This window comes from Zonotrichia leucophrys, chromosome 3 (genome assembly GCF_028769735.1).
Source record: "Zonotrichia leucophrys gambelii isolate GWCS_2022_RI chromosome 3, RI_Zleu_2.0, whole genome shotgun sequence".
NCBI classification, from domain to species: Eukaryota; Metazoa; Chordata; class Aves; order Passeriformes; family Passerellidae; genus Zonotrichia; species Zonotrichia leucophrys.
In genome coordinates, this window is record NC_088172.1 from 40,548,937 (window position 1) to 40,576,488 (window position 27,552).

At 37.0% G+C, this 27,552-nt stretch overlaps 1 protein-coding gene across 8 annotated transcripts in view; it reads right to left on the minus strand.

Annotated features, from left to right (window-relative positions):
• The window catches only part of HS3ST5 (heparan sulfate-glucosamine 3-sulfotransferase 5), a 193,625-nt gene that overhangs the window by 92,345 nt on the left and 73,728 nt on the right, over positions 1-27,552 (minus strand). For 4 of the 8 annotated variants that reach the window (XM_064707913.1, XM_064707912.1, XM_064707920.1 and 1 more), the window contains exon 2: positions 1,616-1,823. The gene's annotated coding sequence lies outside the window, so the exon portion shown is untranslated. Of the gene's footprint in view, positions 1-1,615; positions 1,824-6,822; positions 6,843-13,497; positions 13,563-27,552 lie in introns of those variants that run through there. The other 4 variants (XM_064707914.1, XM_064707918.1, XM_064707917.1 and 1 more) reach the window with 2 other exon arrangements.

Consider the following 27,552-nt stretch of genomic DNA (forward strand, 5'->3'; position numbering starts at 1 on the left):
TCCACACAGCAAACTTTGTACAATCTTGCAACTCCTCTAACCTTCTGCTTTTAAATGGAGTTTGTATTTTTATATTAATCTTCTTGTTTCTACTGAAGTCTGTTGTTACAAAGATTCTCTGTAACTTCAATAGAACTTAGATAAAACAAAACTGTATTCATTTTTTGTTTGTTTGTTTTTTTTTTTCTCCTCCTATCTGGAGTAGATATTTGGTGCCAATGGGCAAAATTCTTTTTGATGAAGGATGATATTTTTAACTTTTGTTTATTTTTAACAGGGAGTTGGTGCTTAGAATGCAAACTTGAATGCTAGCTAGAGTAGCAGACAGAAGAAGTTTGATTAGAAAGCTATTATTCAGATGATAGCACTAGAATCCCTCCACAAAAAAGAAAAAGCAGAATTCAATTTATATAGTTGAATTACATCAAGTTTGAGTTCTGTCTGATTTAGCCAATAAGTTTCCTGAAATTATTTTAATAGATTTAAATAGATTTAATTGGAGATGCTTAATAAGAAAAAGTAGTATCCATAAGACTAAAGGGTTTTTTTCAATGTCCACGTGAAATAAGATGAAGTTGACACAATGAAACTGAAAAGAACTTTTCCCCTCTCTTCCCCTAAACCGAGATAGAGCATTAATCCTGAAGAATATTCTGCAAAAAATGAAAAACAGATGGCAATCATAGAATAAAATCAAGGTTAGGATTGTTCACTTTTCTTCTCTACTGCTCATAGCATGATCCACACCATTATAAACATAGTGGTTTTTATAGTGTTATGATTAGTGCTGAAAATCCTGATGTATCTTTATGATCCTGCTACTTTCCTTGTCAGTTATGTGTCTGAGACATGACTTGATGAGCACATATGCCCACACACGTTCTACCACCTTTGTGAGCATGTATCTGCTTACAAAATTATTTCTTCTATGTTTTCAATCATACCATAGAAAAATTATGTCAGTGAATCGTTCTGGTCAAGGCTGATTTCCTGAGGTGGCAAAATAATGTCAGAATAATATCAGCAGATTATATAATATTTTAGGAGAAACCAAAGGGTAGATGAAGCATATTATCAAAATCTCACAGTTTCTGGAATATGAATAGCTGCCATTAAGAAGAAATTATTTTTTTCCAACATGCTGTGAATGTCTTTGGCATTCCCCTGCAGCCTACATGCCATCTAGAGCAATCAAGCACACAGTTGAGCAAACACTCTGATCCCCACTGACTGTAAAGAAGAATCATCTCATGAACAAAATAGAATATTGTCTCCTTTTTACAGGTTGTAAATCAAGTAAGAGTGGTTGAAATGCACTAAACACAAGGCTAGAAGAAATGCCGCAAAAAGTTTAATGGCAATCAAGCTCAGAGCATAGACACAGCTTTGTCTTCGTGGCCAGCTTGTCATTTAGAAGCCTTTAGGTTGCCTGAGCTCACTAAGCACATTTATTATGAGGCAGTTAAAAGCATTCTCACATCTATATAAATATTGTGTTAATCACCATTTTACTCATCTGTGTCCCTGTTCAAGCAACAAATTGAAACATGGTCCCTGGTGCTAAAGATGAAATGAAACAGTCCTGAAACCCGAGGCTTTTAAGGAAGACACTGACCTTTGTGTCCTTAGGCACATCCAGAAAGTCCAATACGTCTGTGTCTGATGAAGAACATTCCAGAAGGACTTAACTCATCTGTTCCAGTGTTCAGTCACAAGAAGTCTTTAGTGGTTACTGAAAAGACCATTCAGGGAATAAAGCACCTCCAGGTAAGCAGATGGAAAGATCAGACATCTCTGCTGAAATGGTGTACAACGCGCTGAGCCTGTACAAAAAGAGAAGACACTTGCTGCATGTTTGAAAATAAAAAAAAAAAAAAAAAAAACAAACACCCAATAAACCAAAGAAATGAAAGAACCCAAACCCTCAGTTTCCCTGTTTAAGAATGAAAAGAAATTTTTGCAGTAGGGCCCCAGAGGTAGTGCATGTCAGGTCATGTTTCTGGAAGTACTGTGTCAGTGTCTTGTAAACATTGGCAGCCTGGAATCTGGAGCACAGGTTAGAAAGGAAGGGGAAGGGGGAAGGAAAATTACAATAAATGCATTTCGTAATACTAAGTCCCAAACAAAAGTCATACCTAATGACTGAAAATGGCTAATTACGCTTACTTTAAATGAGTTACAAGAAAAAGAATGTTAGATATTTACTGGAGAGAGGTAATATATTGCTCATACTACTGCTACTCTGCTACATTTCACCCTTGACATTGACCAGAGATGTATTTTGCAGCCATTTTGTAAATCACTGGAAAAAACTGCTTTTACACTGGGAACAATGCAAAACACATCTGAAGAAAATGGTAACAGCATTTAGTGAGAATTGTTTAGATGATCCTGTCTTTTTTCTGATTTTCTGTGGTTTTTTAAGGTTTTTTTAATAATCTGACTATGCCTCCATATTGATGACGTGGGTCACAGAGACAAATGTGAATATGGTATTTAATTGCAAACCCCATACTACAATTTCTAGCTTCGGGCATGAACGTATCTACTTTCATTCAAAGTAAATCAAGTCCCAAGGAATTTGGAATACAGTTAAGCCCTTAAAATCATCAATGTCAATGTGACCTGCCAAAAGACATTAACTCTGCAATTATTCTGTTAGCTGGAAAAAAATACTTGTGAGTAGAGGATCAACATTAAATCAAAAGGTTTCTACAAATGATATTGCAAAGAACAACCAATCTGAACACCTTTGTAGTATGGTTGGAGTCTAAAAATTGCAGATGCCTTTGCACACTTGAAACTTAATTTTGTACCTATGAAAGAACATATAAATGCTCAAGAGTCTTGTAAAAGACTAGGAGAATAGCAGCCATCCTTTCTTTGCAATGAAGTGTTTATTTCAACATATAGTTTCCATCTACATTACATAAACTACTTACTTGGCTCAAGAGCAGTTTACTTCTGACTGTTGTTGCCTGTAGGACTACATTGCACATGATTTGCAATGCTGAGTATTTTGTTTTTCCATCACAAACATTTATTCATTAATAATTTATCAGATAAATGGCTTCTGATTGAGCAATTTAAAAAATGTAGGCAAATCAATGGCAAAAGACACCAAGCAGCATATTATAATGATACAATAATTCGAGCTCATACATTAGACCGAATTGATAGTGTCCCAAAAGCCCTCTTTGGATAGCTCAGTTTCAGAGAGTAAATGTTCAGCTGAAATACCTAATAAAACATCTCAACTACTGCTCTGAGAAATCGTGCCAGTATCATGTACAGTATCTTTGAGAGCTAATAAGTTGGCTCTGGAAAGCAAACAAACAAACAAACCCTAGAAAACGCCTCTATGAACCTATAAGCTCTCCCTGGGGGATATTAATAGTCACATCAAGAAGACAATGAACTTGTCTCTCAGTTGTGTGAATGAGGCTTTGAAAATCATAATGGTCTGATTCTTTGATGCCAGTGATATTTAGAGATATAGATTGTATCATTACATCCAAAGAAATGTTTGTTATCACTCCTATGTGCAGCAGAGACAGTGAGGGAAACAAATGTGATAAATCCCTTAAGAGGGAGCTCTCAAGGGTTCCTAATGTATCATGAATAAGACCTGCTCTCAGTTACAGGATTTTCAGCTGACTTGTTCACAAGGAAAATAAAATGCATTCTATGGGCTGTGCCATGGCAATCATCACTACCTTTTAGGTTCCAGAGAAAAGAAGAGAGATTTGAAAACACTTTTGGAGAAAAGCTGCATATAAGTATTTTCCCTCTTTTCAAGGTGTATTTCATGAATTAAATGACTTAAATTTTTCCAGGGCAGTAGTCAAGCTCCCTGGGAATAATGTTGTTAAAAGTCCTGTCATTTTACAGGCATTTTGTATCTGCAGAAAGGACTGGTTTCCCATCAGGCTTGAGGAGATTAGTCAATAATGTGTTGACAGTATGCAGATTTATTTATAAAATGGATACTGTTTATATTCTACAAGGAATAGATTGTTTTCAAACTTAGATGGAATTTATCTTCCATTATTTGATGAAGACTCATTAATTATATACAATGAACTTCAGGAATGACAGATCTACCAATAAAAGCCACAATTCAATTTGGAATATGCGTGAACATCAATATATCTAATTTTATATAAATGATCACAAACATAATCAGTTTATTTATTGTAAACAGTTTAAAAGAATACATATGAAGTGAAAAATCAAATAAAATGGGATAATACTTTTTTTCTGATTTGATTTCTAATTTAACTGTTTCTGTTTGTGCTAATGTGAACTATCTATTTTCAAAGTGTGTTTATCCACTGTAAGACTAGAGTCTTTGTCCACGCCAAAATAAGACTTGCTGAAGATTATATTTGTTTATTTTAAATAATGGACTTGAGTTGATTTGCAGGTTTCCTTTTCTGAATCTGTTAGCTGCAGGGGAGTTTTGAAAAAGGAAGCACAGTGCAGGAGATGTTATAAAAACAGATGACAAGACTCTCCTGATCCTGTAAAGGAAAAACTTAAAAATAAATTTTCATATATTTTATTTTGTTTTGGTTTTTAATTTTTTTTCTAGTATAGAAAATAGCAAACAGCTAAACACTTGGATGTTGTAAGTGACCTTCTCTTTATATACATGAAAGTTACTCTTCAAATCATACGCAAAATCTGGTCACCTGCCTACACCATGTCCATTTCAATGAAAAATAAAAAAAGTTAGATTAAACCATGAGAGCTGAATCACACTTAAGACTTCTAAAAAATTAGACAGAAGGCATTAACTCTCAAAGTGTCAAGGCTACTCTGGAAGGTTCAAAACACCATCAGATTCCCTACAAAAAATGAATTTATTGTAATGTCATGAAAATAAATACAGAGAGCCATAATTGTGTGACTGGGGACAAAGAAAAAGAAAATAAAATCAATGATCAGACATTTACACATATTATCATTTTCAGGCTTCCCCTGACTTCCCTCTGCTCCATAAAAATAACTTTCAGAAAACTCCCAAATTTCTGAGCCTATGGCATCTGTTCAACCTTGATAATCAGACTGCCCCAACTTCTAAGAAGCCAGAGCTTCTAGTGTCTGTGTCTCTGGGATAAATCTTTCTGACAGACAGCCTTGGGGCAGTAGCATTGGGAAGCCCTCCAGCACAGTCCTTCAGAGATGACCGCACATAGTCCAGGAGCTCCTGATGGAATATGGGAAGAATTTTTACAGATTGCTTTTTCCACCTGCTCCATAAATATGAAGCATACTTACCCTCAGGGAAACAACCCTCCATGCTTGCAAATTTTGACATGCCACATATTTTCTTTTCAGCTGTTATTCAAAATGTTTGAAAGGTGTGTGAAGCCATGGCAAGCCACAATGGCCACCCCACCACTGTGCTCATCATCAGCTTTTCAGGTCCAAGCTGGTTACAGTTCTGGTTGCATGATAGAATGAATTTCAAGCAGATCAATGATTTGCCACCAAAAAGGTGAACACTAGCAACCTGCATTTTTAAAAAATATATATTTTTCCTTTTGAACCCAAATTTCAGAGTGAAAAAAACATAGCTGAGAAAATTTGCATCAAGATAGAAAAAGTTGGTAAACACTGTGCTAGTGTGTCTACATTTCAAAATAAGCACAAATCTCCTCTTTTTCCTCTATTTAACTGTCAGGCAAAAGGTGAGATCAGCATTCCACACTGAGTAATGTGTTACTATGGTGTAAACCTAGTGCAGTGAGTCTACACTGACAAATTTATAACGAGTCAAAAAATTATCAGACTAAAATTACATTAAAAAAAGGTGTGAAATGTGCAGTAAATCTCTGGAGGTAGTAGTCTTAAATAACAAGGCTGTGTTGCAGTTAATATTTAATAAGAAAAACAAGAATAAAACAATAATGAACAAATATTCTCAAGGTAACCTAGAACAGGGGCATGTACAGCACACAAAATCTCATTTATGCCTGAGTACTGTTCAAAGTACCACAAAAGTGCTATAACCCACATTATTTCATATGTACAATAAATATGTACAATATATACTTTACATGGGTTCTTGTGCATGAGCTCTGCTACAATTATTCAGTACAAATTGCCACCTGTGACAGGAGTGGCTGCTTTACTGATGTAAATGCAGCACATTAGCACAACTGTACAGACAGCTACAGCAGCGGAAACTGGAGCATGATCTACAGAAATAGGTCAGCTTTATGAGGAAATCACTTGTTCTTGGAGGAAATAAATAATGAATTTCCACTTGGGGAGAGACCCCCTTGCAGAGGCGAAGCCAATGTGAATTTTCTTGGCAGGAAACCTGTTTTATCTGAGAGTCAGAAAAAGGAACAGCCAGTGGCCCAGCATCCCTGCCTGGGTGCAGAGATGCCTTTCATCACACTTACAGGAGGCACAGTGCAAAAGGGTACAAGGAGAGGATGGGGCTGTGACAGCACTCATATCACAGCCCTGGCAACAGGGATACACTCTGCTCACTGGGAAGGGAAGGCTACAACACATAGTGACCCTCAACAACTTGTGTGACAGTGAGAAAATGACAAGGGCCAGTGGGACTCACACATGCTCATCAGCACGTTACAAACTGACAACCCTGTCCAAAGATTTCATGAATGCAGTTAAGGTACCCATATCTAAAAAGAAGACATTTGTTATGAATTTATTTGTCATAATAGATGTATTTTTATGTTCCAATATATTTAAATACATGTATTCATAACAAAAATTATTTTTGAACAAAAATGAAGTGGGTAAAATCAGCATATATTATGATAACTGCTATGTATTTTTTACCTTCCACATCTGTAGATATATTAATATCTGCCTCTTCGTCTCTTCAGAGCTGCTTACTACATTTTACCATGGCATGCCTGATACAATCTGTAAATGAAAAGCTGAAAAACCATAGTAAGGAATTCTTCTCTCCTATGTAATGGGTACTGTCTTTCGTATTCCAGTTCAAAGGCAAGCTTTTCTTTATTTTGGTGTTAGGCAGTGGGAGGACAGCTATATTTTTGGTCTTGTTTCCTGCCCTCTCAAATGCAGCTTCCAAATATTCCAGTTATCCATATTTTTAAACGAAGGCAAGAAAATCCACAGGAATACCCATTACTGCAGCCTATGAGATGCAAGGGAGGGAGATGAGGAAACTGGCTTTGTTCAGCCTAAGAAAGGAAGAGAGCTGGTCTGCAGCCCCCTGAGAGGAGGCTGTGGAATAGATGGAAACACTTCCAAAAAGACTCTCCTCAGGGGTCCACAGTGGGAGGATGAGAAGCACTGGGATGGCATTGAGGTGCTTGCTGTGTGCCTGGCCTCTTTGCAGTGAGAGGCTGGACCTGAGGCACCCTGAGGCCTCTTGCCCCCAGGTGACTCTGCAGAGCAGGATTCCTGGCTCCCCTGACAGATCAAACACTGCTTCCCACAAAAATGCTAGCCGTTGCTCAGAGGAAAGAGCTTATCTTTCTGAGTGAAATCTACACAGCAGTACTCTGAGTCCCAAATCAGATTTCATGCGCGAGACCCAGAGAGTCTCAGCCTCATCAGCTTTCCAGAGGAAGTGCAGTCCCACGCAAACATAACTTCACAGACCTGAGCTGACTTACAAAGATGCACAGAGTGTAGAGAGCAGTAAATATAATCTGAATGCAAATATCACTATGACTTATCTTTTCAGTGTGTTTGCCCATTAAAGTAAATTCTTCTTGGGACTGAAGTACAGGCCAATTGTAAAATCAGTTCCATGTCTCCCCTTGATCACTTTCACTCCCAAAACTGATAAGCGTACAAATTAGATGAATTAATACTTTTCAGTTCTAATTTCTTTGACTGGACAGCTTATTTATTTAATCTATATTTACAGGAGCTTCACATCTTCTCAATGTGAAGGATTTTAGTATGTTTCCAGGCAGGCAATGTATCAATGTAATGCTGCACTGAACATCCTGGTATCTGATTAAACACCCTCCTCAAAGGCAGCATCCTTTGATCTCAGTACCTTAAATCTGGACCCCTTCTCTCTTCTGGCTGCCGATGCAGCAGCAGCCTCATGTGACACCTGCAGCTGGTGTGGACATGGAAGTTTTCCACAGGCACGCAGAGGGACAGCTGCCAGGTGCAGGAGGCAGCACTCTGGGTCTGGGTTCGTTGTGTATCAGTCTGTACAAACTAAAAAAGCAGCCTATCACTACCCAGTCAGTTGTTTAAGCAGAGTAAAGGCTGTTTTTTCAGAAACTGGTTCTGTACTTTGAGTGAAGACACTGTCAGCCATGAAGAACCCAAAAACTTGCCTGTGCTAACAAAATTATCTTGCTGGTTTCCTGGTTTCCACCATAAACACACACAAAGCAAGAGTTGGTCTGCACCATGTAACAGCCACATTTGAGATAGAGCAGAAGTCTTTATTTCCAATTTGCTTTTATGTCAGTCCCCATCCTGCCCAAATCCTGTCAACCATTATCATATTAACAGTAGATTTGAAATATGTTTTTCCTTTACAGAGCAGAGATATTCAGGTCAGTCTCAGATGACATGGTTAAAATTTCACAGTGTTCTCCTGTCACATGTCAGATTAATTAACTCAGCCCCGATTAATTTAAACTCAAAGTTTCTTTTATTCCACCTTCTAAAATACCAAATTCCACAGACTTCCTGCAGAGATACACAGGCACAACAATTCCCATTGCAATCTTTCATTATTCTTTACAGAGATACTGTGCCATATTCCATATTCCCACTAGAATTGCACTGATGTGGCTGTACTGACATTGGTAAAATTATTCTTGATTTACTTTGGCACAAAAGAGATCAGCATCATGTCTACTGGGATAAGATAGTTCCTCCCCATGGTCATATTTACTTTACTTAAGACTACCAAAAAAAAGTATTTCTCAGACAGTTTCAATATACCATCTTTTCTCATAGGGGAAAAAGAAAAGGAAAAATATAATTACAGGCTGCTCTAAGGTGAACTGCTGCTTTTTGTGGTTACCTGGAAAAATGAGCCTGGTATCAATCCAGCAAAATATCTCTGATGTTTTGCATGTAGTCACAATATTCTTTATCTAATACTGCTTAAGAAACAATCAGCCCTGAAAAAAATCTTTCCTCACAAAAATGGAGGCAACTTTCATTACAAATTGAGAAAGCAACTGAAATGAAAATAGTGTAAGCTCATGTTGTTTATCTCTACACTCAAACAACAACTCATGTTGTTTATTTCTACACTCAAGTGTTGTCCAGCTTTAGCAAAACACCAGCAGTTCCTCTAGAACAGATCACCAAGAATTGCTGTCTTTGGTTTGTGGAGTTTCATCAGCTAAGCAAATAGGATGGCTGGGAAAAACAACTAAAAAAAGAGGGATTTGATAAATGAAGATTGTCAAGGATAGGCAAGCAAGTGACAGAAGATGCTTCATTGAGAAAGGAAGATGAATGCTTCAAAAACTTTCTTTTCACATTGGTGAATATCTTCCACTATTTCTATTTAACATATCAAGATTAGAGCTATCTGTAAAATGAATTGGCTTTTTAGAAGCCAATTAGCATTAGTGAATAACCACTTTACTTCTCATGCATATCAGTTTTGGAAATTAAGTGTACATCCTTAGGGTGCTCAGACACCAGAGTCGTAATAAGACCTTGAAATGAGTAGAAACTTTTCAATATATAGACATATTGAAATAATGCTACTTGTGATAATGTTTCAAAAGGCTGTGGAGAAGAGTGACACAGAAAGTTTGTTTAGCCACAAACCTTGGCCAATACATCTTCTCTTGCAGCACTAGTTTGCAGCCCTAGCATGTCTTAATTAATCTATGAACCTATGAGTTACACGATGCAGCCAAGAAAACTTAAAGGCAACCTCCTAGGCCTTTCTCAGTTGGGATTTCCACTAACATTAATGTGTATAATTTGCATAGAGAGCTTGAAAACTGGGTTCAAAAAGTTAAGCAGAGGCTCTATTAGCTCTTCTTCCTGACATAACAAGCTGGACAAGACGAATATTGATTTAGCTACACAGGTGTACTACTCAATCCATGAGTTTCAAAGACATGCAGATTAAAATTTTTCTTAGGATTTCCCGCAGTGGTGTAGCACTAAAATCTTTTGCAGTTGAAAAACCTCTTTTGAATTAAAATACAAACAGAGTATTTTCCCCTCCTCTGATAACAGAGCCATTATTTTATATTTTTTTATGGTAATCTTCCCTGTGCAATTAGGGCATGCATTCTAGGTTTTACTTTTCCTATAACTTGAGGCTTATTTTAATTCATTTCACAATGAAAATTGAGGTTCTTATGTGCTCCCTTGTCTCTGGACCTTACAAAACTGCAACAAAATATCATTGTACCTGAAGAACTCAGAAATCCTAAAAAGTACTGAAAAATACTGAAATACTGAAAAAACCCCACAAAACAAAATACTCACCAGCAAAACATCATCTTTTCAAAGCAAGTGTTTATGGAGAAGGAGCTCTCCTGCTCTCTTACAATCCCCCCTTAATTTTGCATAACAGCTATGGTTAAGTGGCAGATTGGGTGGATCTGACACAGTGTGGCCCAAAAAGATCATCAATGGCCATTCTCTGAAACCTAAGGTGCTCTCTCCATACAGCAGCAGAGGCTGAAATGGGTATCAGAGGCAGCTGGATGCCAGAAAATGGAAATAGTTGTGTGGATCTACCAAAATGCTGATGTTGGCTCAGCCCCTTACATCTCCTTGCACTCAGGCTGAAGTGACTTCTGATGTTCATAAATCCTCATGAATTCTACCTCTGGTTTTCTTAAGGGATCAACAGCAAGGCAATGAAAAAGGCACCAGGCAGAATTGAATTAAACATACAGACATATTTTCAGCCATGCTCTCTACCCCCTGCCCTAAACAGGTACAATTTCAGTACAGATAGGGACTGATGCATGTCTGAGGAAGGGTTTAATCTACCAAGTTTCTTCCATTTAGGACTACTTTCAGAACTACAAAGAAAGAATCATTCTTAAATCAATATCTGAGAAGATCTATGTCGAGTAAGTGCTTACTCCTTTCTTCATAATCTTCTCTGGAGACCTGTGAGACAGATGGTTCAAAGGACCTAACCCTCATTTCTCCAGAACAGAAGGCTTTGCCCTTGGGCTTATTGCTGTCACAGCATGCATATAACCTCCACTTCTCTTTTTCTGAAGCTGAGCTTGCCCACCAGTTGTAGGCCCTGTGGTGACTCATATGGACAATGATTATTTGTCATCAAATAAGCTCAAAATTATACATAGCAAAAAAACCATAAGAAATAAATAAAATAAAATAAAATAAAATAAAATAAAATAAAATAAAATAAAATAAAATGGAAAAATTCTGCAAAATTTTATCTTATTATTTTGGGGAACAAATTTTAAACTTTTACAACTAGCTTTGCTGAAAGTCTAAAGAGTAGTATTATTTGCAAATATGTGTATGCAAATGAACAGTAGCTCTCAAATGAGAACTTGCATAGACAAACTTTCAGGTTCAAGAACCCAGGTGTAGCAGCTGTGGTCATTTAATTTCTACAGACACATTTCTGATGAAACAGATTAATTTTAAAATGTGCAATATGGACAGAGATGCAGCAATTTACACTGCATTTCAAACAATTCCTGCTCAGCATTGCTAATTAGGAAATCCCAGGAAAACAAGAAATATGATACCTCATAGAACTGTCAAAAGGCTGAAAACCAGCAAATTTCAAACACTCCAAAGAGAAATTCTTAAGAACTCCCAGTGCAACAAATCTGTTCCATATGAAAGCTTTATAGATCTTGTTCAAAGCTTCAACAAATGCAAATATCATCACTGCATATAGGCTCTGAGCTGATGTCATTTGCCCTACCTCCATGGAAGTCAATGATGATACATTGATTTCCACTAATGAGGGTCTGACCAAAAAAAAATTGCTGCATTCATTCACCTAAAAAAGGCATTTCTCCCCCACCCATGTTCAAACTTTATTTAGCTTTTCTCCAGGAGTGCAGAAATGCTGAATTAGCATTAAATACATTCAGCATCCTCACCCAGAGCCAACTACACCAAAAGTTCAAGGAGGGAACAAGAAATTCACCACTGTGTCTCAGTCTTAGAATAGACTGAGATAATCACTGTCATAGAGATGATGAAAGGGCAACACAGAAGGTGTTCTGGAAAAGTTTTCAGTTGTCTAGGAAACCCATGGCAGTAATTGGGAAACAAGTTAGGTAGTTTCAGGACTCCAGATATAATTACAGTTATATCTGTATATATATGTATATATATAATATACATATTATATATATATATTATATATATATATTATATATATATATATTATATATATATATATTATATATAAAAATGTATAGCATTTAAGAAGAAGGAATAGTAGAAAAGAGTTTAATTGGGCAAGCCCTCAAAAAATTTAAAGAAGAAACCTTCAGTGAAACAAAACAGGTTGGAATAATGAAAATAATTTAAAATATGTGCTGCTGTTTTAGCAGTATTTTTTAGTCCTATCAGAATACTATGTTTTTTCTGATAAAGTGAAGAATGGAAGTATAACTTTTCTTAAGAAGAGTGATGAGTGACCCAGTTTTAGAGGTAGCATTCATACTGTTATCCTCTGGGTTTTATGTTTAAAAGATTATCTTGACATTAGTAAAGAAGCTTTACTGTATTTTTCCCAGTTAAGTTTTGGACTCTACATTTACAGGGAAAGCTAAGCTGATAAGAGAGAAGAAAAAAAGGTTTTCAGACAAGAGTTCCATTAAAAAACCCCAAACCCTTTTAAAGATACACATTTCTGCAATTTCCTTTTGGATTCTATTTCTTACCTCCTCCCCCCTCCAAAAGCACTTGTGGGATGACTTATTTGATATTATCCCCCATCTAGAACTCAAAAGTTATGCACAGTGAGGCTCCTTAGGTTGCAGCAATTTTAAGTAGGACACTTGTTCTCCCCACAGAAGACAGCAAAGCCCCAGGCACCCAGTGTACTTTCCTGCCACTTGTCAGAAGTACTCACTTTGTTTGGTTTAGAAGCTGGGAATATACCAAAGATGAGAGTCAGGGCTGTGACTATTTAAAGAAACCATTTTATTCTTGCACCTTGGTAGAACTGGAACCCACATCATGGTCAGGTCATCGAGTTCTTTCATTATAAAAATATTCTTTCACCAGTGTCACAGATACAAAATTCTTGTTATCCAAGAAAGTGATGTATAAAAGTAATTTATGCAAGAAAAAATAATTTGCCAATCCAGGTAACAGGTAAAAACACACCCATTTTACTCACATGTATTTCTTTCTTGATCAATATTACACAGAGGGTCTTTGCTTGAATTTTTCAGTAATCTAAGTCTAGCTGGGAATGAGACTTGAATGAGATGTTGGTTGCCAGGCCAGATAAACAGATTCACTCTCATTTCAGTGTTTCAAAGGTTGTTTGCAAATTGAATAATTGAATACCTTTTGTTCAGGGACGACTTGTTCTGGAGGGCTTACTGCAGTGGCTACAGCCTGCACATGTTGACCTGAAATATACCACAAACAGCTTGATTTAAGGCCAGAAGGGAACTTGTACCCTTTACTTTCCTATGAGAGCAACTTAGACATGTAATGTTGTTATAATATCTTTATAGTTTTGAAATGCAAAAAGCCAACCATATAATCATCACGTTCTATTCTACATAATTACAGTAATTTTGTAACATATCCAGAATGTAAACACAAAGGAAATGTAATTGCAGTTTTCCCCAACAGCTGGTAAAATCACTGTTTTAAACTTAAACCTACAAAACCACTGTCATTCCTTATCCTACTGATGCCTGGAACAGCAGAAAACAATCTTTAAACTTTGTTGTTTTATGAAATATATTGATTAAACAGTTGACTCAAGTCAGAAATTTCAAATACTGAAACATCCCAAGTGATATAAGTAGAGTTTTGCATATTGTCAGTGGAACAAAAGAGCAGAGAGCAATTGCACAAAGTGGTTTTGATATCAATAGGCTGAATTGTCACAGCTATGAATCATCATAAAAAATTGCTGTAACAAGTAATACAAAACTTTGTAAGACATTCTTTTGTGAATCATATATTTAAAAAATCCCAAAACTGAACCCCAAACCATTTAGCTTCTTTTATCATTTTTCCTCCCTATCAGAATAATATTACACAACACAGAAAACTAATTTTCACATTCTAGTGCCCTATCGTACATTTCCTCAAAAGAAATATAATTGTTCTCTTTTTCTTTAAGGTAGCTATGAATGTTTGAGAAAATATCAATACTTAAAACACCCCAGTATTTTGATTGATTGAAAGGTTAGTATCCATTGAATAGGATTTTTTTTGGTGGTTTCATATTATCATTTGCATTTTATCTACCTTTTTGTTATTTTCTCAGAACATGCTTTCATATCTCCAGAAGGGGGATATTTAGTAGGGAAGCAGTATTTTAGTTATCTCAGCTTTTGCCATCAGGAAGACAGACACTTTGGTGTGGGATAGGTGGGCTGCAGGGACACAGCACATCGGGCTTCCCATGGTGAAGGGAAATGCGACTGGTGCAGGTAAATCAGACAAATGGTGTGCTCTGCTCCCATACACAACCTGCTGCTTTGCCCAGCACTCAGGCTGCACCACACACAAAACTGATGTATACATATTTTAAAGAGGAGGTGAGGCTCCAAAGAGGCTGGGTGGCACGGAACAGAGCTGCGTGTTGGCACAGACATGCAATTGTTGGAGCAGGGGAGCACAGCTGATTTAGCAGGTGCATCTGTAGCTGCATGCAGGACACCAAGGATTTCTTCCCCACTGTCCCAAGGGAAACCTGAGCTCCAATACCAGCTGCTAGAAACATTCAGCTTTGCAAGTTTGGTTTTTCTGATATGAAAATCGCATTAGGGACAGAACTGAATGATGAAACTAAGCAGCAAAATTTCTTTCCATTATTGAATTTTTTTTCTTTGAACAAACTGGGATCTATTGTCTTATAAAATTGTAGAAGTCTTGCAGCAGTAAATACATAAGACAAAACTATTTCTTATTCATGGATCTACTGGAAGTTTTTGCATGATCTTGGTTAGCTCTTCAAAACAAGCATTTAAACAGCCAATACAAATTTCATGAGATTATTTGACAAATAACTACTTCTTTTCCTTGTTCTGGACCACTTTATCAAAAATTCATAGAAAAGAATCCATAACCCAATGGCTTTTAAAGACAGAAGACAACATTATAGTTTTTCAATGCAATCTGAAGACATATTAAGATTAATTCTTCGAAGAATTTCTATGGAGCTTGGAATATGGTAAGTGTGAAACCTCAAAATCCATGATGACAGTTAATAATCTAACACAAGGAAGTCCATTTCCTAAAAAAGACACCTTCTTGAACTGAGCTGCCTTACCAAGCTTTAAGCTTAGAGTTTAAAGATTAATTTAAAAAATACCTCAGTGAAAGATGGTTTTGACAGATCTTTAGCATCCCTCACATCTTCTTATGCAATACTTGGCAAGCCTTACTGCATATTTAGAAAACAATAAATACATTGTAGAAAACCTCCTCTGAAGGGATACAAGTATACTTCTTGGGTGTTTTGCATCTCTGAATTATTCCTAGAAAAAAATATCACTTACTAAAAATTTATACTGCTTCTGTACATGTGTAATTGTAAATAAATTTCAGTACAAAAGCACTCTTTAACTGTTGACTAGTAGTTGTGAGTTCTCCCAACAACACTGAAACCTGTGGCACCCATTTAAAGAATATGTGAAATAATTCTTATACAAAGCTCCGAGGATTAAACAGGAAAAAAAGATAGTTTAGACCTTTAGCATTCCCCACTGATGAAAAACTGTTTAGAGCCAAAGATTTACCTGTGTGAATGCAATCTTTGGCCAACAACCATACCAAGAAGATCCTGCACTGGGCACAGATGTGTGCAAAGCTCAGTCATATGAAAAATAAATTGTAATGAACCCACAAGGGAGTGAGCACTGAGGACGAAGGGGAAAAACATTTAACAGGTGTAAGATTGATTGGGGATGTGATCAAACAAAAAAAAAGACCAGGAAATCGCATTGAGATCAGAAAACCAAATAGAAAATGGAACTGATATCTGCATAGGCTGGGGTGTTAAAATTGATTTTACAATAATTTCTGCCACAAATTTTATGTCACTATGGAATACTTTTGAACTCAAACTAACCCCCTATTGTATCAGCTCTTACAAGCAGTTTTCTTGTTTCTCCTGTCTAAAGAATGAGTCTCCTATATCTGTGAGATGCATTTTCCCACCGTGTCCAGCTAGACCCTTCTGATTTCTCAGCAATGTGACTGCTCTGCTTGATGAGGGAAGGCTGAACCTCTACTGAGTTTTCACATCACATTCAGGGAATGCATACAGAAATGAATGCTGATGGTGAACATGTGCTCTGGGAGGTGGGTGAGGGCCATTCTGTGAAATCTGACAGATTTTACTGCCTTGCAGAACAGCTGGGTCAGCAGAAAGCACTCTCAACTCTCCTGGCTTACACGGGCTGTGCTGATAATGGTTGGACTTTTTTAGTCCTCCATCATCACTCTGTGACATTCTAGGGATTTTTAACTGATTCTCTTGTCATATCTCTTCAAGACCAACTAGCAAGACCCTGATGGGACTTCCAGGAAAGAAAACCTGCAGGAAGTCTGCAGAAAGGGACTGGTCTAAGCAGATGGTACAGACAGAAATCTTTGCTTTATTTCCTGGCTGAAGAGGATTTTGGAACTGTGTGTGTTGGGCGACACAATGTAGAAACATTTGAGCTGAAGGAGCAGCATAACCCTGGCCATGCTCTCGGGCTTTCTCAGCAGAATCTTATTTTAGGCACAAAGGTGCTGTTCCATCTCATGTGCTCCAAGTTGTTGAAGTGAATGAATCATCTCAAGTCAAGGGGATCACCATGGCATACAAATTCTACAGCTTTTTTTATCCTTCACTGTCTTAAGCACCTGGGATCAGAATTCATCCAAACAGAAGGGTAGACTCCTATTTTTTCACTCATCTTTCCTATTGTGGCTCTCCTATCCTTCCTCCACCTCCCTCCAGGAATATATGCACTGGGCACACATTTTCCCCAGAACTCTTGCTACCCGTCCTGGATGAAATGACTTCTAACTTCTTTGAAGGTGAAGTGCTGAAGATTTGCAGGTCAGAGAACACTAAAACCTCACAAAATGTGACAAAACCTTATGAGGAGTAAGGCAATTTTTAATAAGGAAAAAAACTTCCCTTGTTTTTGTTTTGGTTCAATACAAGCTTATTTAGAATAAAACACTATTTTTCTTGAGCCCTTACGTCTAATGGTGTTCTTTCCTCCACCAGTGTACCTTAGTAACATAGCACTTATCAGAAATTGACACATAATAACTTCTGTTTAAGAAGGAGTTTTATTAATAATTTCTTTTGGCTCTGGAAAATGAAAAAACAACCTATGAGCCCTAAAAGACAAGGACTATTTCCTTTGGGCTTTGATATAGTGTGAAGTCTTGCAGGAAATCTTTTAAAAACAACATTACAACAGGCCAAGCAACAACAGAGAGGTTATTTTTTCACCAGTGGTGGTGCTTTTGACTCCGGTAAACTCCTACCTGTAGCTCTCTAGTACATCCCAATCTGTGATGTTTACTCCTTATGCCTCCAGCTCAGGGGGCAGGGAGGAGCAAGCAGAACTGTGGTTTTACCAGAAGAACTAAATTGGAGACTGCTATTCCTAAACCACGATAGCTATCAATTTCACTCTTTTCTACTATGTGTATTTGTTCAGCAACAATAATTGTTAAAAAATCATGGAATGGTTTAGGTTAGGAGGGACCTAAAAATTATCTAGTTCCAAGCCTTCTGTCATTGACAGGGACATATCCTACTTGACCAGGTTGCTAAATGCCCCATCCAGCCTGGCCTTGAACAATGCCAGGGATGGGGCATCCACAGCTTCTCTGGACAGTCTGTTCCAGTGCCTCACCAACCTCACAATTCTGCATACCTACCTAAATTTTCCCTTTCTGTGTGAACTCTTTATTCCTTGTCCTATGGCTATGGTTTGGTTTCTGATCAAGAATTAAGAAATATTAATGAATCCTTTGCTAGCAAGTCCTGTGCTCTTATGCAGTAGGAAACTTGCCATTTTCCTGTATCTATTACTCAAGATATTTAACTCACCAGGTAACTGGAGCTGCTCTTAGAGATACTGCAACGGATATTGCCCTCTAAAGCCTTGAGAAAGATAATTACCCCAGGTAAGGGAGAACATTATTATGGCTGTTCTGCTGACTGCTATCCTTTCAGCTGACTTGCAGCAAAACAGATCAAATCCAGAAAAAAGTGGTTCTCTGAGGTACAAGCCCCACATCTCATGTTGCCCCAGCACAATTTGCTGACACCAATGTTAACACCTTAAACTGGTGCTCCACACAACCCTACTTTCTCTGTGGATCACTGGCTGGTATCTACACATGTGGATAAGACACATACATTTTTCCTAACACTGCAAAGCTGATTCTGTGTGGCTTTATCAGGGATAATGCTGACTCAGCAGCTCCACTTGTAGATTTGCTCAGTCTGCCAGAACTCCGATGAGGGATATATACATTTCAAATGCTCTAACTCACAGTGAAATATCTTTCTTCACAAATAACACTGATTTCTACTCTGCACTTTTCCCTGCTGCTGCTCCCATAGACAATACCGGACGAGCTCTGTGACAGTGATTGTAAACCCTGACATAAACAGCAGGATTGTTATCTGTCCTTCAACAGATAGGAGCACTGCCAGCAGGAGCCTATTTAAGCTTATTAAACAGGCAAGGTCATTTCACTCCTGTCAAAGTTTTGTTTTCAAACTTCTCTGTGTAAAGAAGTTATCTTCATTTCTATTATCATTCTCCTGATGTTTTCATTCACTGATGAAACTCCTCCAAAGAAAGGATGAAATGTGGCAATTTTCATTTTAGTTCCTTAGCTACATGTGTTACTTCTGCCTTATAAACAAATATGTATTACTTTGTACAGTCATGTGTTAATCTCTATAGCAGCCAGCACGGGAGGTTATGTAGTCATCTTTAGCACTCTGCAGATATGTGTTTTCCATTATATTGTACTCAGAAAGCTTTTCTCCCTGGGGGGGGGCTTCTAATGTGATATTTAGCTTGAATCCTAATGCAGATAAGCTCCATCAAAACCATGCATATGGACTCAAGGGGAACTGTAAATAATGCAGAAATAGATCAATACTAATCTTGACTTGTTTGTGTGTAATTCTCACAGAGCTCTCATGACTCCAGCCACATCCTGTGCCATGGATGTGACTGGCTGCTCATTCCCAAGCTGTGGCAGGAGTATGCAGCATCAGCACTGCTCTTATAGATCATATGTGAAATGTAAGGAGAATTGCATTCTCATTCTCTAAATATATATAAGGATATATGGAATATAATCTCTAGAATATATTATTTTCTAGAGAAGAATGAAGTTAAAGACGTAAAATAATTAACTCTAGTGTTGCTCACTACTGTGGGACTTAACTTTCTGATCCTATTGTGTTGGGTGATTGTGTTTTATTTATCCAACTTTTCAAGAATAAACAGACTTAGAAAACAACTATGGCTTATACTAAATCTTAAAGGAAGTAAACTGTTTTTCTATATTGTACCTATTATGTTAGTAGACTATATTTGTGCGTGTGTATTTTATGTTATAAAGAAGTCAACCATTCACAATCATGTATTGAAGAACTATGTGAATCCTACTATTTGTCGCACGCTATTAAATAATAAACATTTAGTTCTTAGAGTGTGTACTTTTATTTTAAAGCTGGAGTCCCATGAACAAACGCCTAATTATCTTCTAAAGGTGTTCTATTTTGAAATATTTCTGATTTATGCAATTTCCAGGACAAAGAACTGCCTTCACTCTTCTTCCCTTATTCTGTTTATCTGTTGTGATTTTTCTTGGTTTTTTTTCTATTCACCAGCTCCTTTTAGTAATACTAAGCAAAAAGCCACTTTTTCAGACATCACAAGAGCCTTATATTGAGGAAATCAGCTCCTTGCAGTGTTCTAGAGGTATATTTTGCTCATTAGAAAGTAGCAGACAGCTTGCTGACGAAGGTTCTAATAAGCAAATTAAAGCATTAATACCATGAGCTCAGGGTTTTGTACAACACAGCAAACCGTATGACACAGAACTTGGGATCTCTTTCCAGCTGTCAACTGCCAGGATCCCTGAGTTCCTGCTAATTGGCGACACACCAAGGCAAACAAGTCAGCTAATTCCAGAGCAGTGTACTGATTAACTTAGGGCGTGTATACATATTTATAAAGAGAGTGTTGCTTTTGTCTCAATAATCATAACTAGGTTTAGTTTCAATTTTAAAAGTTGTGGACTACAAAAGTAGTAATAGCACAAAAAACCCAACCCAGGACTAATTCTTTCAAGTAAATGTTTGAAAGCTGTATTGATGTTAAAAATAGAGAATGTGTATGTATATAGAAAACTGGGATCGATCAGTCATTGTATCATTCCTGTCTACTCATAAAAGCACCACAATTATCCTTCTACTATAAGATAAAGACATTTTACAATATAACTTTTTCTGTACTTTAATCCTGAACAATTAGATTAAAATAGACTGGTTTTCAATTTTTTACCTCTTTAAATTCATACACTTTTATCAGAACACCATAAACTGAAAAAAAAAAGGAGTCTTTTTAGATCTATAACATCATAAAGTATTTCCTTTGATTCTCTTTAGTGTAAATACGAATATTTGGGTAGGCAGGTGCCATTCTCTACTGTCGTGTTCACTGGGCAGTCTCTTGGCTCCACAGGGGAGGAAGAGGGTTTGTTTGCAAGGCACAAGATCCTGTAGAGCAGCCAGGAAAGCAGCTCTACTCTATGACCAGAATTTTGTGATTTGGTAAAGAAAACAGACCTAAAGAAATCATAGAGCTGGGAAAGGAAAACACATTGATAGGTATGCTGCAGAGTGGTGGCATTAGATGCTATGGATGGTGAAGAAAATGATAAAGCAACTTCTGACTATATTTGACTGCCATGCATGCCTGATCTCCTTACAAATCAGAATGTGCATCTAAGGATAGGCCCATGTCAAGGTCAGCATTTTTAAGACATGCTGAAAGAATGGTCTCTTTTCAATATTACAGAAGCACAAAAAGTTCTGAAAGCAGAAGCTGAAACCCCATGTCTGGTTAATAGCAGCACTGTCTTCCATTTTAAAGCAGAAATAAGTGTCTTGTATTTGTACGTCTAGTCCCATAATTTCTGCATTCCAGGTTTCAATGTAGCTCAATTGGAAGAGGGAGCTGTAAAATGTTCTAGTAGTCTGCCTTGCTCTCCTGAGGAAGGGAGCTATGATTTTAAACTCCCTGAAGATGGGAATGGCCTTGAGATGTGGCTTCCCAATTCCCAGCACAAATCAGTAGAACTCATCCTTGGTTAAAAGTAGAATTTTTGTGCTGATACATGGTCAACTATCACTGATTCTTCTTATTTTTGAGAAAAAAAACCCAAAACCCTATTTTCCTCTCATAGATGGACAATAGTGTTTAAATCTATAGTTTGTCCTGTGTTTATTGGTCAGGTTCTCATATATTTATTTTTATGACTTCCAAATTTCAAATGAACCACCTTGACCACAACTAAGTTTAAAGTGCCGAAAAGATTGGGGATACTGTTGTGTTATAGAATGGAAGATCTTATTCTAGTACTACCTCTCCATGACTACCTTTATAATTTAGAGCAGCTCTACACTAGCAAACAAACCTTCTGTGCCAAATCCTTGTTACTGTGAGTTTCCAAACAACCTTTTTAAACACAGTTTCTTACTGGTAAAATGCTATACCTGGCAATTATTTTTAAGTATTTTGTTTTTCTTCTTTTTGCACACCAAACTAGTCTTAATTTTAAATGACATTCTCTTCCTGGAGGTCATTGTGTCCCTTCTGAACACTGTCCACACTCATTAAATTGAACCATTGTATAGGACAGAATGCTGCTATGGCTGCAGGCAGGAGCAGGAATCCTAAAAGATATGTATTCAAATATTAAAAAATTATATGCAATATTTTCTCTTTCCTGAATAAGCAGATCAACAGAGGAAAGGGTTATGCTTATATAAAGTGTCTCAGCTTGAGTGTGACAACATTAATTATCCACTGTAACATGCTGATTTATAATTATGAAATCAGTAATTTAATTGGCATCTAATGCAGTAAAAACATTCCTGCCACTGTCATTATCTGAGTGCCAGTGCTTGATGCTTTCAAACTTAGTTTAGCTGTCAGAAATTGTTATTCTGTGAAATGCATATACTTGAAAAACTGATAACTATTTAACAAAAGTGTTTTAAAACCTACATGACTGATGAAGGTGCCATCTACACGTTTCAAACAAACCAGCCAACCTCACTGCTAGTCCTCTAACACTTCTCACTGTTGGTAGAAATAGCATCTCTACTCCTTGGGAAGAGAAGCTGCCACAGAATCCCACCATTGGTATTTGGATCACTGATTATGTCATTCTGAGTATCAGAGCTTAATTCCTGGGTGTAACTTCACCTGTGTGTTTGTAGGTTTGTGATGGGTGATATAAAGTACAGATCAATGCACCCATCAAAAGCTGAGAGTGCCCACTTTGAATGACGCACAGGCAAGCAGTACAAGAGCTGGAATCAGGTAAGCCAGCTCACTATACTCGAGGTACTATATGTTAAAGAGCCTGGGGACTAGTTTTACTCCTACTAGTCCTTTCACTCCTGAACTAGAGATCACAGCCAGAACAGCAGGCAGTTCTTCAACCTTGTAGACTTGGGTGAAGGGCCTGATCTTCAAAGAGGGAGTCACACAAAGGAAATATATCAAAATAACCTTAACAGGACAGTGATCTGCATGAATGATGCTCTGTCAAAAGAAGAATCTAACTTAAAAACTGGATACAGCAGGTGGTAGAAAGCAGAAAAGAGAATAAAAACCCAGTGCCGTAGTCAGTAAATCATTGTACAATGGTTTCTTAGCCTTGCTCTACATGACATATTGTGTCTGTGTAACTATTTCTGTGATGGAAGGGATTCCTTCTACTGAAATTGTTTTACATCTCCAGCTGCTAATGGGTCTGAAGTACTACCACTCTATGCAGTTCATTAAACCCAATGGGAATAGGCCTGGATAAGCTAGATATAACTGATGACATAACAACTTGAGCTGCTGAAATATTTAGGCATAATTTTCAGTTATTGCATACTGGACTTTTTTGGCTTCATAGCACAGTTGAAGTGCTGCAACTGCTGAGTGTGAACAAGACCATTTTCTCAGATCATTTTAGAAGAGTGTCAGTTTCTTAGAGAATATGTCATTTTGATATAAATAAAAGTATTCTACTAAAAGCTGCTAAACTAAAGATAGATATAAGTATAACCAAGAAAAATATAGTATTACCAAGAGCATGGCCTATGAGTATTCCTGAAGGCAAATAAAGAACTTCACATTAAAAGTATCATGCTGTCAGATGTGTGTATATGGAGTAGGATTCAACTCATATCAACAAAAAGTTAAACAACAAACTTCAATTGGAATCCCTCTGCAGCAGTGGAGACATGCATTTCCCTGGGGTGATCCATCCATTCCCAAGGTAGTGTTGCACAGTCTCTGTGTTTTCTATCACAAAGGGCTTTCACTTGCAGCTCAATTCTCTCATTGAAGTCACAACAGAAGTGTTTTTGCATTTTCTTATGACAATATTTTCTCATTGTTGTGTGAATGACCACCACCATTGTGAGAGTCATCCTTCCTCCATCCTTTCCCAACACTTTGCTTACTCAATGGACCAAATGGTATGCATTCAGCTTAACTGATTGCAGCACCTGCTCCCAAAATATGCTGCCATCAGCACTTAACAGCATTGTGCCCATAAAAGTTGACAGCTTGAGCATGTCTTGAAGACATGAAGACAGTACAGGTACTACTGGAACTTGTGTGCATGTGTGCTGGTAAAACCCCTGATGCTGATGGAATCAGGACCTGAGCGTGCTCAGCTGTGGATCTTGTCACTTCTCCCCACTTTTCCCCAGGGAAATTTTTCATTTTCCCTTTTCTTTCTCTCCTGTTTTTATCCTTGCCCAAAAGCTACTCCAACTACCTATATATGCCACAAGCTATGGAGACTGCTGATAAATCTCTGTGCATATAAATCTGTCTCCTTTGTGACAGAATAGGTGACTGATATATTTCAAACACCTAATTTTCTGGCAGCTGGAGTTAGGTCAAACAAATCCCACCCTCAGGCAGTGCTAAGATGGAGGGAGCAGGCAGAAGCCTTTTCCTAACATCTGACTTTTAAATACTTATGTGCAGAGTCCTGAAGACTGTGAGCAATTCACAGTAGCAATAGGATTACAGCCTGTGCTTGTAGAATAATTTAGTTGTTCATGCTCAGTCTTTCCAATATTTCCTACAGCTTCTGTTCAAAAGTAAGCCTCAGCCTCACAAACACTTTTAAGTATGTGGTAACATTAATAATCACAGAAGAATTGGAACTGTGAGAAGTAAACTCTCAAGTTTAGTACTTGTAACTCAAGACTCACAAGATGCTTTGATCAATATAAAGATAATTAACTGGAACATAAAAAAAAAATTAAAAATATAATGAAAAAACAAATTGTCTATTATTTAGACAATTGGAAATAAAACCCCACAGGAAATACAAAAGGATGTGGAATACTTAATTCAATTCCTTTGTGTATTTTTATTATCAATTGTCATCACTAAGAAGATTCACAATGACAGCATCATCCAATTTTTAATCACTTTAAATATAGATTTGTGAAATATTACACAATTACCTTTTATTCTCCCTTTTCTCCCATAAGAATTATATAAAAAGAACTGTTTTTAAAAAAACATGCTGCAATACATAATGACCAAGTATTTATAAAATATTAACTGTTAGTGAGGCTCCTCAGAATAGTGAATTATTACCTATTGTCTAATGAAAATGAAGCCAATTCAAAGCAGTCACTGTTGCAAAGATACCCACCACAGCAGAGGGTACAGTTTGTAATGAAAAATATTACGTCTTTAAAAGAATAAGAAAGAAATCTGAAATGAAAAAAAGTTCCAGTTTAAGTACACAAAACACAAAGTCTTCTGTTAAGGCATTCTGAGAGATGCCTGACCTACCAGCCTTCCAAAGCAGGCAGACAGTAAGTGAGACACAGCAGAGCAAATTAGGAACACACAGACATAGTTATGTAGTTTCTGGAGCAGAGCTGATTCATATTCAGCCTGAGAGAAACCTAGGGAAAAGGCTAGCCTGGCAGAAGTAGTCTGTTAAAACATTTGCTTACTCATTTTGCTATTAGATGTAATCCATAATTGAGCATTAAGTACTTTGCTCGAGACAACTCAGTGTTGAGAGTGCTCATAACTTTTTGTGAGTGTCCTAATGTGCTTTTCCTAAAGAACTAGCCTCTAGGAGTTATTTTTACTTAATTGTTGAGTTGTAATTGCTAGGCATATTTCTGGTGCTAAATTTTCAAAATATTATCAGACAATATAAAACCAGAAGGCAAATAAAAACAAGTGTTGTTGGCTTGTTTGGATTTATTTTTACATTGTGATTTTTGAGCAGCAAGGATTAAGCACAAGCTTATATGTTTTGCCAAACTTGAGTTGATGTCTGGTGTAAAGCAGAGAAGAGAAGAGGAGTGAATGGGAGACAAGTAGGACTTAAGGCTTGAAAAATAAGGGCTTTCTGGAATTGGGACTTGATCTGCCTTTTGTATGAGCTAATTTAGATTCTACTTTGCTAAAACACAACTCAGCAACATATTAATTTATTCAATGTGTTCGAAAATAATTAGCGAACAAGTCAATAAATACAATTAATCAATGTTACAATATAGTATGTGTCTGGAAAAAATAAATCTACAAAGTAAATAGGGAAAAAGTAGCCTTCATTTATATTAAAGAAAACTCACTTCACATAAATAGTAAATGTCAGTTAAAGCCAAGGGAAATATGTACCATGTTCAACAGTATTAAAACTGACATAACATGAATGATTGTCAAAAACTGATGGTATCTGGCAATGTTAAGAAATATTAAATAGGCAAGAGATTTTTTTATACTGTTTTACCATTTCTGACAGTTTATATATCTAGAATGAAGGTTCATTTATAGTTGTAAAAATGCAACCTATTCAGTTTTGTTTCATATTCTCTGATTCACTTGAGTAGCTATGAAAAGATAATTTGGGCTCAAATAAAAGCTTTTGTAATTGCTGTCAGCTTGGCCAAGTACTGTTTTGCGCAATCTGGACAAAAAATCTGACAGTATACTTGGTTCAACAAAAAATTAATAAAGGCAACTGAAAGCAAAACCTGCTTCTTACAAGGGGGAGGCAAGTGAAGGAATCTGCTATTTTCATATATTTTTTTCATCTTTCTCTCCTGTTAAGGACTAAAATCCATTAATTTTGATCTACAAGTTTCATCTGCATGAATGGGTGCCTCCAGGAATTAGCCTGTATCTTAAATACCAGTTTTTAAAATGAGAAACAGTCTTTGACCCTGAGTAGTGGCTCAACCCCCATAGACTTGGGGTTATGTGAACACAGCAAGTTGTTCTCTTCCATGTATATTTAATAAAATATGGTTGATTGTCACTTCCTCTTTTAGCCAAGCGACACACAGTTTCTGTTTTCCAAAAACCAATCCTGCTTCTTTATTCCACCATCCCCCATCTTCTCCTCACATGCTAGTTTCTATTCTGTGAGATGAATGGCACTCACGAGGGAAACAATGGTACCAAAACTCTAATTCTGTGTCTTAAATTAGTTTATATAATTTTATGTGACTGTTAGGACCAACATTGCCTTAGTATTTATGGAAGATAATGATATATCTATCTGAAAAACAACTAGTACCTACATAAAAGAGGACAGGAACCAAAAGTCCGAAATTCCCACGCTTTGCTTCCCTTATGGAAGATAGAAATTTCAGCAGACTATAAAAATTAAAGTATTATATTAACCAAAGAAAGTTTTAGCAAGAGAGAGATGTTTGGAAGATGTTGTATTGTCTGAAGCTGCATGTGAACTTCAAAACAGAAATTGTCAAAAATATGCACTATAAATATGCATATTCTCACTGGAATGAGAAAAAGAAATTGAAATCCACAAGGCCATTCAGAGCCACTGCTTCTGCTGTCAGAATTAATGTTTTTTTTCTTTCTTCCCTAAGGGTTGATTACTAACACTGTACAGCACCAGAGGCTTCCATTACTCTGATGAAAAAAGAAGGTATTCCAAGACCCAAAACTTACAGTGCCCCACTCAGAGTTGTATTGACACGATCATATTCTTCAAATTAAACGTTTTCTGATAACTTTTGCATTACAATATCTTTTTTTTTCCCCCAAAACACTACAGTCTGAACACCAACAACCCTTGAAAGGAAAGCAA